Source organism: Callospermophilus lateralis, chromosome 6 (genome assembly GCF_048772815.1).
Source record: "Callospermophilus lateralis isolate mCalLat2 chromosome 6, mCalLat2.hap1, whole genome shotgun sequence".
Taxonomy (NCBI): Eukaryota; Metazoa; Chordata; class Mammalia; order Rodentia; family Sciuridae; genus Callospermophilus; species Callospermophilus lateralis.
In genome coordinates this window covers 153,771,637-153,783,647 of record NC_135310.1, presented here as the reverse complement: position 1 = coordinate 153,783,647, position 12,011 = coordinate 153,771,637, and positions in this window count along the sequence as shown.

Below are 12,011 nucleotides of genomic sequence, written 5' to 3'. Positions count from 1 at the left end.
TTATGACAACAGGACTTCCGGTCCTGACCTCAGCATCGCCTCCCAGGGAGATGGACTGGACTGGGGTGCTGCACGCTCATCTTGTCCCCTGGCCTTCAGGTCACACTTAACACAACTGTCATTTCTTTAGCCTTCCTCCCTGGGCCATAAAAAGGCAGAGGCTGCACACACACCAGTGGGCTGTAGTGGACTTCTGTGGCTGTAGTGGACACTGTGGTCTGCTACCCAGATCTCCCTTTCTGTTCCCAGGCATTCATTCCCTGGTCTGCCAGGACGGTGGGCCACTGAAGCTCCTAATTGCCTCCTTCTTGAGGAATGACCACGGTCAAAGGGAGTTGCTTTGCCCAAGCTTGCAGCCATCCATGGGCAAATTGAAGGGAGTGAGGGGAAGCGATTGGTGCTGAAGCCTGCAATTGTGGCCTCATTTGGGAAAACCCAGTTCCAGAGATTCCCCATGAGACCGGTCAAGCCTCTGTTGGACTGCACGTATCTCATCTTTCTTCCCTCATTTCCTTAGAAGTGTTGTTCTCAAGGTCCTCCCTAATACGTAAACCTCTTGTGATCAATTCTCTGAGAATCTGTTTCTATGAAACCCACCTTAAAGAGTGACCATGTCAGAATACATGACCAATTAGCCATGTTACTTGCTTTTTTTTGTCCTGAGCCTGTGTCAATCTTAAGGGTCTTTCTCAAACAGCCCTCTAAATAAACACAAACAAGCAACTGGCATGATAATCAGGTTGAAACCGATTTATCATCCCTGCTCCGAGCCCTCATTTCTGTCCTCTAGATCCTGGTGTGTCCGTGGCAAGAAGAAAGGGGGAGAGACAGGGCAGAGGAAGAGCACACCACGGGAAAAGGGGGACTATAGATCCCGGGGTTTGAGCAAAACCAACCTAAACTATTTATCTCTAATGATCCTAGGGATCCCCAGGTGGGAGGCATCCCCGGATTGTCAGTGATGTGGAAGAAACCAACAGGAGCAGTCGACCCAAGAAAAGGGGCTGCCACTTTCTCTCAATGGCTTCACTTATCTTTTTATCAGACCAAATCTCTTCCCTCTGACACCAAGGTCACCCACACATCATTAGGCCATGACCATTATCCTAGGGCTCACCAGCTCTCTCTTGAGACCAACATGGACTGCAGATCCGGTGACCAGGTGTCTATGGACACTTCTTAAAAATCTCCCTGTTCTTAAGGAAAAACACTTAATGGGGCACTAGCTCTCTCTCACCTATTAAATGAAGGAAATGTACTTAAAAGATTGCTGAGTCTTATCTTAGTCCACCATGTTTCTGGGCACAGAAGGCAGGCTGAGTGCTGATAAATTTGCTCTTGGTGGCAGCAGCCTGGGGGACCTAAGAAGATGCAGAGGAACACATAACAGAGCAGACGGAGGACATGGGAAGGGGAGAAGCAGGCAAGATAAGTGACCCAGATACAACCACGTGCCGGGTACCAGGACGACAGGCAGGCAGGCAAGCCTTCCCACAGTGCCCAAGTGCCGCACATGGCTAACTCCTGGCTGGACAATAGGAACTCATACCTGTGACTCTAGGAAAAACAGAGTCTGTTCTACTCTCAAACCACAGTCTACACAGACTTCTGACCCCAGATATGGGGGAGATTTGTCCCCACCAGAAAGTAAGCAATCATAATTCTGATACGACCTACCTAGTATTCTACTATCCATTTGATTTGGGGTCATTACTTAGAGGGCTGCCTTGAGAAGGACCATTAAGATTTATTTATCCAGAACCCTCTGGTTTTGCAGAACTGCAAGAGATATTGTCACACCCCACAGGTGCAGGGCTCAGTCCTCAAGACTGCCCATCAGCTCACTGCCAATCACAAGTCCTGGGTGGTTTTTCCTGTGCTTCTGATCCATCAGCTATTATTTGGAGTTCCCACATCCTTCTCTGGAGGCTCAATTAATTTGCTTGAGCAGCTCACAGAACTCAGGTAAATGTACTTACTGGTTTATTATAAAGGACGCAGACGAAGAGATGAATAGGGCCAGGTCTGGGGAAGGAGCACAAGCCTCCATGTTTCCTCCTGGCACACGGCCCTCCAGGCACCTCCATGTGTCAGCAAGATCACTGACGTTCTCCTTTCGGGTTTCATGGAGACCTCATTATGTAGACATGATTGCTGAGAGTCTGGGTGGGGAAGCCCACCCAGCAAGGCCTGTCTATTCATATTCTTCTTGGCCTCGCTGGGTGGCCTTCCTTCCTCCAGGGTCTGGAGCAGAAATCCTCTGGATTGAGAAGGTCTTATAACCCACTATCAGACAAGGCAGGTCAGAGAATTTATGGCCAGCCAACAGCAGGAGAAGATTAGAGTTTCTACAACCTGCCTTGGGGTCTAAGCCAGAAACCAAGGACAAAAATGAAAACATCCGTATATCATAGTACCATGCGACCTCAGGATAGGACTGTGCTGGAATCCTTCAGTACCTCTGATAATCGTTTCTGAAGCTAGAAAGGGGAACGTGTCTGTCAGAATGTTTTGCCTGCGGTATCAGAAACACAAACGAAAATAACGTATTCCACCCAGGAAGAGATTTCTTTAGGAAGTAAATTGGAGGAATCTTTTTTGATAGAACATGACCCCAAATTGTCCAAATTATATTGTTATATTGTGCATGTATGAATAGGTAACAACAAATCCCATCGTTGTGTACAACTATAATTCACCCATAAAAAATGTGGAAAGGAAAAAAAAGTGACACCAGAGAAAACATTTCTACAAACTGACATTTGTTGTGTATTCCGGTAAAAAAGCAGAGACTGGGCGCAGGGCCACACTGCTCTGAGGGCCATGATGAAAAGTACACACACCACCGCTAGTCGGCTTCTGACGGCTTCACCTACCATCACGCGGAAGTGGTTTCGCCAAGACTGACCCGGAGCAGCTCATAAAGGTACTGTGGCTGGCACAGTCTCCACACCACCTCCTCTGGCGCATGGGTGTTTTCCTCACCCCACAGCTAGGGCCTCCCTGGAGTTCGTAATAAGGAGCAAACTGAGGAAGAAAAATCCAGGGTGCTTCACAGGTGGTTTCACACCATACGCTGGCACCAGCTGGACGCCACCTTATGGCCCCGCTCAGGACTGGGCAGGGAGGGAACAGGGAGGGAGTGCCCGCTGGTGGGCAGGGCTTCAAAGGGGATGTCCCATCGTCCACTCTACCAGGAAAGAGGGACTTCCAGAGGGAAAAGACCATTGCTATCGATGGCTAATGGCTAATGATTCGGCCACAAGAGAATCCAAAACAAACAAAACAGCCCAGAGTTAACAAAAACAATGACAAGAACAGAAGAACACTAATAAAAGCAAAACTAGAGTTTGTAAGAGAAAACAAGCCAGGTGCGGTGGCATATGCCTGTAATCCCAGCGGATCGGGAGGCTGAGGCAGGAGGATGGTGAGTTCAAAGCCAGGCTCAGCAAAAGCGAGGCAGTAAGCGACTCAGTGCGACCCTGTCTCTACATAAAATACAAAATAGGGCTGGGATGTGGCTCAGTGGTCGAGTGCCCCTGGGTTCAATCCCCAGTATCCACCCCATCCCACCCCATCCTCCACCGCCCCCCAAAAAAAAGAGAGAGAGAGAGAAAAAAAATCAGGATGCTGAGACAAAAGAACAAAATTCAGGAAAGAGCTCTTTGAAATTAAAAAAAAAAAAAAAAAAAAAAAAAAAACAAGCTAACCAAGTTTTAAAATTTAATAGAAATGTTGGATACTAACGTTGGAAGGACTCTCTCAGGATGTACAACAGAATGGAGAACAGCAATAAAATGTGAGAAAGATCAGAGAATTATCCCAAGAGGCACAAAATCCGGCAAATAGGTACAGAGGGAGAGAATGGGGTGAAGGAAAGGAGAAAACTGTGAAATAATGAAGAGATGTTCCGCAAAACTGTGAGATCTACAATTCCCTATTTAAAGGACTACAAAGCCCAGTGTAATCATGAAGACAACCACAGTCATCATTATCATATGGCAAACATGAACTTCTACAAGCCGGGTGAAGGGCGGAGTTGGTTGGTTCTGGATAATCCTCTTCAAAGATGTCCCTCACCAGGATGGAGAGGACCACGCACAGTTCTGCAAATATTCTTTTATCCACAACATCATTATTTCCACCCTTTTGCCCTTCAAATTCCGCTTCCTATAAAATAAGTCAACCCCTCCCCTCCTTTTTTGTAACAAAAATTGCCACATTCAGGAACCAGAGCTGATCTCTCCAAGGGAGGGTTTGGGGGCCTTCTTTCTGCTCCTCGGGCTCCACGAGCGCCGACGAAGACCCTCAGCCCAGCCCTGCTCTTAAGTCCATAACTCAACTGGAATATAAAGGTGTCTTTCTCTGGAAGGGCTATTTTTCAAACTCTCTAATGAAAAAGCTCGGGAGGACTGCTGTCCACTCTCCCTTTCCTTCCCAAGCAAATAGCATTCCTCTGCCTGGAACAGATGGGGCTCTGTGTGACAAATAGCCCAGTGTCCGGGCAGCGATGGCGCTGGCGTCCTGTCCCCAGTGTTGAGAGGCTGGGCTGTCCCTGGGCTCCCATGGCCTTTGAGGAGACTGGAGCCGTGCTTGAGGCCCAGACAATGGAACAGCAGGGGTTAGTTCCAGCCGTTCCCGGTGACAATGGCCAGCAGGTCGAGCGTCTTCTGGGAGGGCCTCTGCCCCAGGTGGCGGAAGAAGGGCCGCGCTCCTGCTCGCTGCCCACGGGGGCTCGCCGGCTTAACAGGCCCCGGCTGCCGCGGTTAATTACGGTGCCTGGTGCCTCGGCTGGTTTTCCTCCTACAGAGGCCGCTGTGACAGGGCGCCTCCCGGTGCAGAGCGCACACTCACCGCGATTCCTCCTCCTCCAGCTGCACGCCTCCTCGGCGACCTCCCGAGTCCTCGCCACCCCCACCCCACCATTCCCCCAAAGAATCGCTGTGGGCATAAGTGAGAAAAGCATCTGTCTCTTAAGGAATGTCAGAGGTTTGCTGCGGTGGCGATTTCACCCGCAGGGTGTGGAGCTAGAACTTGGTTAAACCTTGCATCAGATGGAGCCCCACTTTGGGCCTGTGAGTTGCCATGGCGCAAGCGCGCAATCCCAGCAGCTCAGGAGGCTGAGGCAGGAGGATCCCTAGCTACTTAGTAATGCCCTAAGCAACTGAGGGAGACCTTGTCTCAAAATCAAAAGTGGAAACAAACAAACAAACAAACAAAAACAGGCTGAGAATGTGGCTCAGTGGTTAAGAGCTCCTGGGTTCACTCCCTGATACCAAAAGAGAAAAGAAGGAAAAAAACCTTTGTCATGATCTTGCCAATAAGGGCAGACTTCAGGTGACAGTGGCTGGTGGAAAGAGCAAAAGGGGCAACTTTTCATTCCTAAGCCTGCAATGCATTCCTAGGATGTTGCAGGGTCTTTGTAGGTATTATGGGTCACTTCAAAACCAATCACATTTGTGCATTTCTGAATGTAAATATCTTTGGGCACATTCGTTCCTTTTTGCCTCGGGCTGGTCATTCCTAGAAACTCCACTGAATGAGTACTCTTTGCCAAGGGCTGAGTCCATGATCCTTAAACACTCAACAATGTTTACCGAGCTCCTAACACTTGTGAGCCAGGCTCTGAATGCGGAGTGTGGGGCGCTCTTGCTCTCAGGCAGCTTCCAGGTGGCAGCGTACCATGCCCAAGGAGCGTGGGGTCTAAGCTGCATGAGATCTGAAGTACAATTCAGGGGCTCGAAAGGGAGTACAGGGCTGGGGTTGTGGCAGAGCGCTTGCCTAGCATGTGTGAGGCGCCACACGTAAATAAATTAATAAATAAAATAAATGTTCATTGACAATTAAAAAAAACAAACAAACAAAGAAGGAGAATACAGGGGTTAAGGGGTAGTGTGATAAAGCATGTTCCTGGTATGTACAAGGCTCTGGACTTAATCTCCACACCAAAAACAGAAGAAAAGAAATCGGAAAAAAAAAAAAAATAAAATTGTTAAAGAGGCCTAAGTGAAGGGCCTGGTCTTAAACGTCACATTCTTCACAGTGAATCCTCTACTGGAGGAAGAGGTGCTCGGGATCTTTCCTCAACTTTATGAGTAAGAAAAAGGGCTTTTCCCTTCCATATGGCTGATTCAGGTCAGTAAGACAAAGCAAGCATCGGGGCAGCTTGTCAAACCTGCGAAGCCTCAACAGGAACCGAGGGCAACCAGGGGGAAGTACTCTGCCGAGCCAGGGAGCAGCTCAGGAGCAGCAGGCCACCCAGACTTCTGCTTCCACCTAAACCAGGGGGCAATCACCCGCCCCCTACACAAGCTTTTATTGTTTATTATAATCATAAACTTTTGCTTTTCTTGGGGTTTAGGTCCTTGCAATTTGGATACTTTTGAATTTCACTGCAGTTGGGTCTGGTTTAAAACTCTTTATGTGGCTTCTGTGACTCACCAGCAGAATAAGCAGGATGAGTGGATCAGATTAGCATTTCCCAAATGTTCCTATGCAGCAGAAAAGAACGAAAGGATATATATTGATATTATGCAAAAAAGATATGTGAAGCTAGGAAATGGTGGATGAATGGCAGTTACCCCTTGGTTTGGATCAGTGTGACCCAAAGCCCCATGTGTTGGAGGCTTAATTCCCAGCCCGGGTGCTATTGGAGGGTAGCAGAGTCTTTTGGTGGTGGAGCCCAGTGGGAGGAAGTTGATTGGGGTGTGCCCTTCAGGGGATATTGGTACTCCACCCCTACCCTTTCTTCTTTTTCTCTTTGCTTCCCATCCGTTATTAGGTGAACAAGTTCCATGATGTACTGCGTTCCTGTTGGCCTCAGAACAACAAATCAACTGATTGTGGACTGAAATCTCCAAAACTGTAAGCCAAAATAAACCTTTTCTCTTTAAGTTGATCACCTCAGGTATTTTGTCACAGTAATGGACAGCTGACTAATAACTGATTCCTTTACTCCCGGACTCTTCAGTACGTTGTGCATCGCTGCTCTGCAAGAGCGAATGATGTGTGCATTTCTCCCAAATGTGCTCCATTTGTTTAACAACTATTTACTAGGTGTCTACTACATCCCAGACACTGTCCTTACTGTTGGGAGTGTAGCACTGAGTGAGGACTGGAGCACAGAATCTATTTCCTCCCCCAGAGGATCACACGAGGACAGTATTGCATGACCCCACTTTGTTCTCTTCTTCCTTTTTACCTGTGTTTCCTCTGTAGCATTTCACACGCTTTTTCTTGTCCCAAGGCTGTGACAATCTCTTTATTGTGCTGCTTCTGCCACCCACGGTGTCAGACTGTTCCTGATTGATGCTCCTGAGTTATTGCCATTCCCTCTTCACAGGTACCATCCCTCATCCTCAGGACAGCTCTCCATAAAACCGGGAAAGGGCATGTAATCTGCCCAAGGCCACAGTTTAAAGAGTGGATCTGGGACTTCAACTCATGTCTCTCTGGATCCAAAATCTGCTCCTATTACACCACGCTGCCCTCCTCCAGTTCCTCTGATGTGAGACCATAGTCTTCTTCAAGTTCCTCTTTCTCTAGAAGAGACTGTCAAAACCAGGCATGGTGGTGCTCCTGCAGTCCCTGATTTGGGAGGCTGAAGCAGGAGGCTCAAAAGTTCCAGGCCAGCCTCAGCCACTCAGCGAAACCCTGTCTCAAAATTTAAAATAATGAGAGCAATAAAAAGAGAGAGAGATCACGAGGCAGACTGGTTAACACCTCATCAGCGACAGTCTCTGCACTGGGGACTCCTCAGTTAGGAGAGAGCAAGGTTCTCTGAGCCTTTGCCTGTCCTGCATATTCCTCCTCAGGTCCTGCTAATCGGAACTCCTCAATGGCACTTGTCATTCCCTTTTTTGTGTCTGAGAGCAACACACAATGAATTTTTAAAAATGCATGCCTTACATGTTATTTATTGCTGGTGGTCTTATAAATCTATATTGTATTTTTTTGCAGGATTATTTGGCTCCCTATCAAAAATCATTAAAATATGTACATGCTTTGATTCATGGAGACTATTCCTGAGAATTGATCAGAAGGGAAATACATTTTGGAGAAGCTATGTATAAGAGAGTAGAACAGGGTCAGGAAGAGGAGGGAGGAGGAGGAACAGAGGAAGAACTGTGTCAAAATGCAGTTACCTGTGAGGAGTAGGTTCTAATGTGCTCTGTCTCACAGCAGGTGTCTACAGTCACAGCAATGTGCATTTTATACAGCACTCAAAAAGGAGTTCGAGAAAGGGGGAGGGAGGGAAGGGGGATGGGGATGGGAAAGACAATAGAATGAACTGGACATGACTTCCTATGGTCATATATGAATACACAACCATGAAACTCCACATCATGGACCACCACAAGAATGGGAAGTCATACTCCATGTATGTATACTGTGTCAAAATACATTCTATGACATGTATAACTAAAAAGAACAAATATAAAATTTTCTCTGTGTGTGTGTGTGCGTGCATGTGGTCCTGGGGATTGAACCCAGGCCTTGTGGATGTGAGGCAAGCACTCTACCAACTGAGCTATATCCCCAGCCCAAATATAAATTTTTTTAAAAATTAAAAAAAGGAGTTTGAAATTTCCCTACACAAACAAATGATAAATACTTGAAAAGGAAAAAATAAGTAATTCTGACTTGAGCATTGCACATTTTAGACACATGTTAATTATCACATCACACCCCATGAATACATCCAGTTATTATTTGTCCATTTTTTAAAAACTATATATAATAATATTTATAACAACATTATTAGGATTTTTTAAAAATCAGAGACCTAAAAAATAAGAATGTGGCTGGGCGCAGTGGCTCATGCCTGCAACCCCAGCGCTCGGGAGGCTGAGACAGGAGGATGGTGAGTTCAAAGCCAGCCTCAGCAACTGCTAGGCGCTAAGCAACTCAGTGAGATCTTGTCTCTACATAAAATACAAAATAGGGCTGGGATGTGGCTCAGTGGTTGAGTGCCCCTGAGTTCAATCCCTGGTACCCCCACAAACAAACAAAAAAAACCCACAAACATTCAGCAGTTGGGAGTAAGTAAATTTCATATGAATGAAGGGATCTGATATAGCTATTAAATGATAAATATGATGGGTAGGCCATTGAAACGAGTGAAATGAAGAAGATAATTCCCTGCACAGTATGATCCAACTATGTGAAATCAACATGCGTATATCAGCACAGGTTGCAGTGGATTTCACAGCTATCAAATAAAACACACGGTTGAGTTGCTGTGAGGATGGGTGGTGATTTTCAGTTTATTAGGATCAAGGGGTGCTCTACCATTGAGCTACACCCCCAGACCTTTTTCTTTTATTTGAGACAGTTTGGCTAAGTTGCCCCACGCTGACCTGGAACCCGGTGATCTTCCTGCTTCAGCCTCCTGAGCAGCTGGGATAGCAGGAGTGTACCACTGCACCCAGTGTTCAAGCTTCAAAGCTGAGGAAATGGCTGAGGGCAAGTTCTGAGGCAGCGTTGGAAGACGGGTCTTTTCCACTGTACTCTCATTCACCCATGGGAGGCAATGGCTCTTTGGGGACCCTGCATCGGGCAGGTCCTGGCAGGGCACTGTGATACACGCCTTGAAACTAACCACGCAGGAGGCTGAGGTCAGCCTGGGCAACTTAGCCAGACCTTGTTTCAAAATAAAAAGGACAAGGGCTGGAGAAGTAGCTTGCGGGGAGAGGGATTTCCAGCATGTTCCACCTCTGAACTCCGCTTTGGGGACCAACCCTCCACCTGTGAGCTTTCGGGGCACATTTCACGTTCAAGCCATAATGAACATCAAACTGGATGGTCTGTACTCAGAGAGGAACTTTGAGCAGAGCAGCACAGTACTCACAGGGAGGTAGACTTAGGTTCTCCCTGAAAAAATGAGAGCTCGCATAATTTCCCCTCCCTAAATTCCTTTTCAGATCAACTCCACCCATACATTGCTCACAGAAATCCTTCTCTGCTCAACTCAAGAAACAGAGCTTTTTAATGATGAGAGATTAATTGCCTATAACTGACACACTAGGATCCAAACGTTCAATGTTCATCAGGGCTGTTAAGAAAACCATTTCAAAATTCTTTTTTCACACAAACAGCTCATCAGCCCTGAAGTGGGCATGACTGATCTAGCCCCAAGACACTCCGAGGCAAGACTCTGGCCTGCAGAAGTCCTCTCAGAGACATTCCAGAAGGATTGTGCATCCTACACAGCAGCAGGGAAGGGTTTGGCCAGAGTGGGAGTCAACAGCTGTCTAGTGAAGCATCTCGCACTTGAAAGTTAGTGACGTTGTCCTGGAACTCCGGGAAAGGATGAATAATGGAGTTTTACCCCTCGGATAACGATTGATTTCTCCAGGATATCAGAATTCCTGAAGTTGGAAAGAGGAAAGTTTGCATTAAATCATGAAACCGGAAATACTGAGGTCCTGGGGCAGAAAAGGGGGTGGTGGTGGTGAATACTTCACTAAATTCAAGGGTGTGTCTGTCCATCACTCATCAGGACCATGCGTCACTCGGGCTTCACCCACAGGAGAAGCAGAGTCAGCCTCGGGGAGGAGCACCCTTGTCTGGATACACCCCCTGTGAAGCTCAGGTTGAAATCACCTCTTTGTAGGATTAGTCAGGCTCCTATTGTTCTGAAGATGAATGTCCCATTCATTCAGCTCGGTGACCACTGAAGTCTCAGAGTGCTAACTTCAGGCCATACAGACTTAATGATCTCCGACTGGATTCCGTGGTCAAGAGGCAGCATGTGGTACTCAACTGGGAAGAAGAGCTATTTCTTATGGGGAGAGAGGGACCTGCTATCCACATGGGTCTGTAAGGACACTCGCAACAAATACAATAAATGGCTATGGTGTTGGTCAAAGTCCTCCAAGAATCATGTCAAATCAGGATTAATTTGGGCAAGGATTTTATTGGGGGGAAATGAGGAGAAACAGGGGTAAGACCTGGAGATCCATTGCTCCACCAGGAAAATATGACCCGAGGTGAAGAAGGGATGGAGGAAAGGTTGGGCAGGAGAGCCCTGCACTACTGTGAAGTCAAATGAAGGCCCAGCAAGGCCACCCAAGAGCCCTGGTGCCCTCCTCTGTGCCTGGCACCTGGCACCTTGAGAGGCAGTGTCTCAGCACAACACTGGGTAGAGCTCAAGGCCCGCTGCTGGGTCCTGGTCAGTCACACTCCCCAACTTGGAGGTCTTTGAGGCGTGGCCTTGTGGTCGTCCCAAAGCTGCCTACAAATCAAAATGCCACTCATACTGAGAAGGGGGTGGTTTGTGGTTACGAGGTAAATTAAGTGTACTCTGGGAGTCTATGAAAAGCAAAAACAAAAGCCATGACTTGGGAGAAACAAGAAAGGGAGCAGAGAAGTGGGGGACTCCGTTTCTCCCCCTGACTGTACGAGCACAGTCTACCAAGGTGCTGACCCGACCCACAAATCCAAGCCAAACACACCAGCTGTCTGACCACAGAAGTCGAGATTCATTGACGAATACCAGCAATAGTTACGGTTTGGACTTCAGCCTCAATATATGGGGAGACCGGATTTTAGCAGATGTTGCATTTTAGACAATTTCCCCCAAAGAAAAATCCATCTGTTTGACTCTATTGCTCTAAATGGAGTGTGAGTAAATTCGTGCCAAAGTCTTGGATAACTGCCTATTTATTTTTTATATGCCTTGACTAATAAAATACAGGCTGAAATATCTGGCTGAAGCAGATCAGTAGAATCATGAGAAACACAGGGAAAAAAAGACCTCAAAGAAATGGAAATTTACTACATGATAAAGATGGCACTCCTAATTAGTAGGAAAAGGGTTGTTTAATAAATTGTGTTGGAGCCTGGTAGCCATATGGGGAAAAAATGAGTTTGGATTCTTACTTCATGGGTTACACCAGAATGATCTGAGGAAGGATTAAATAGTTAAATGTCAAAAATTTAAAGAATTTAAAATCCTTTTTGAGTGGCACAGGACTTCCAAAATGTTCAGCAAAATTCAGATGCCATGT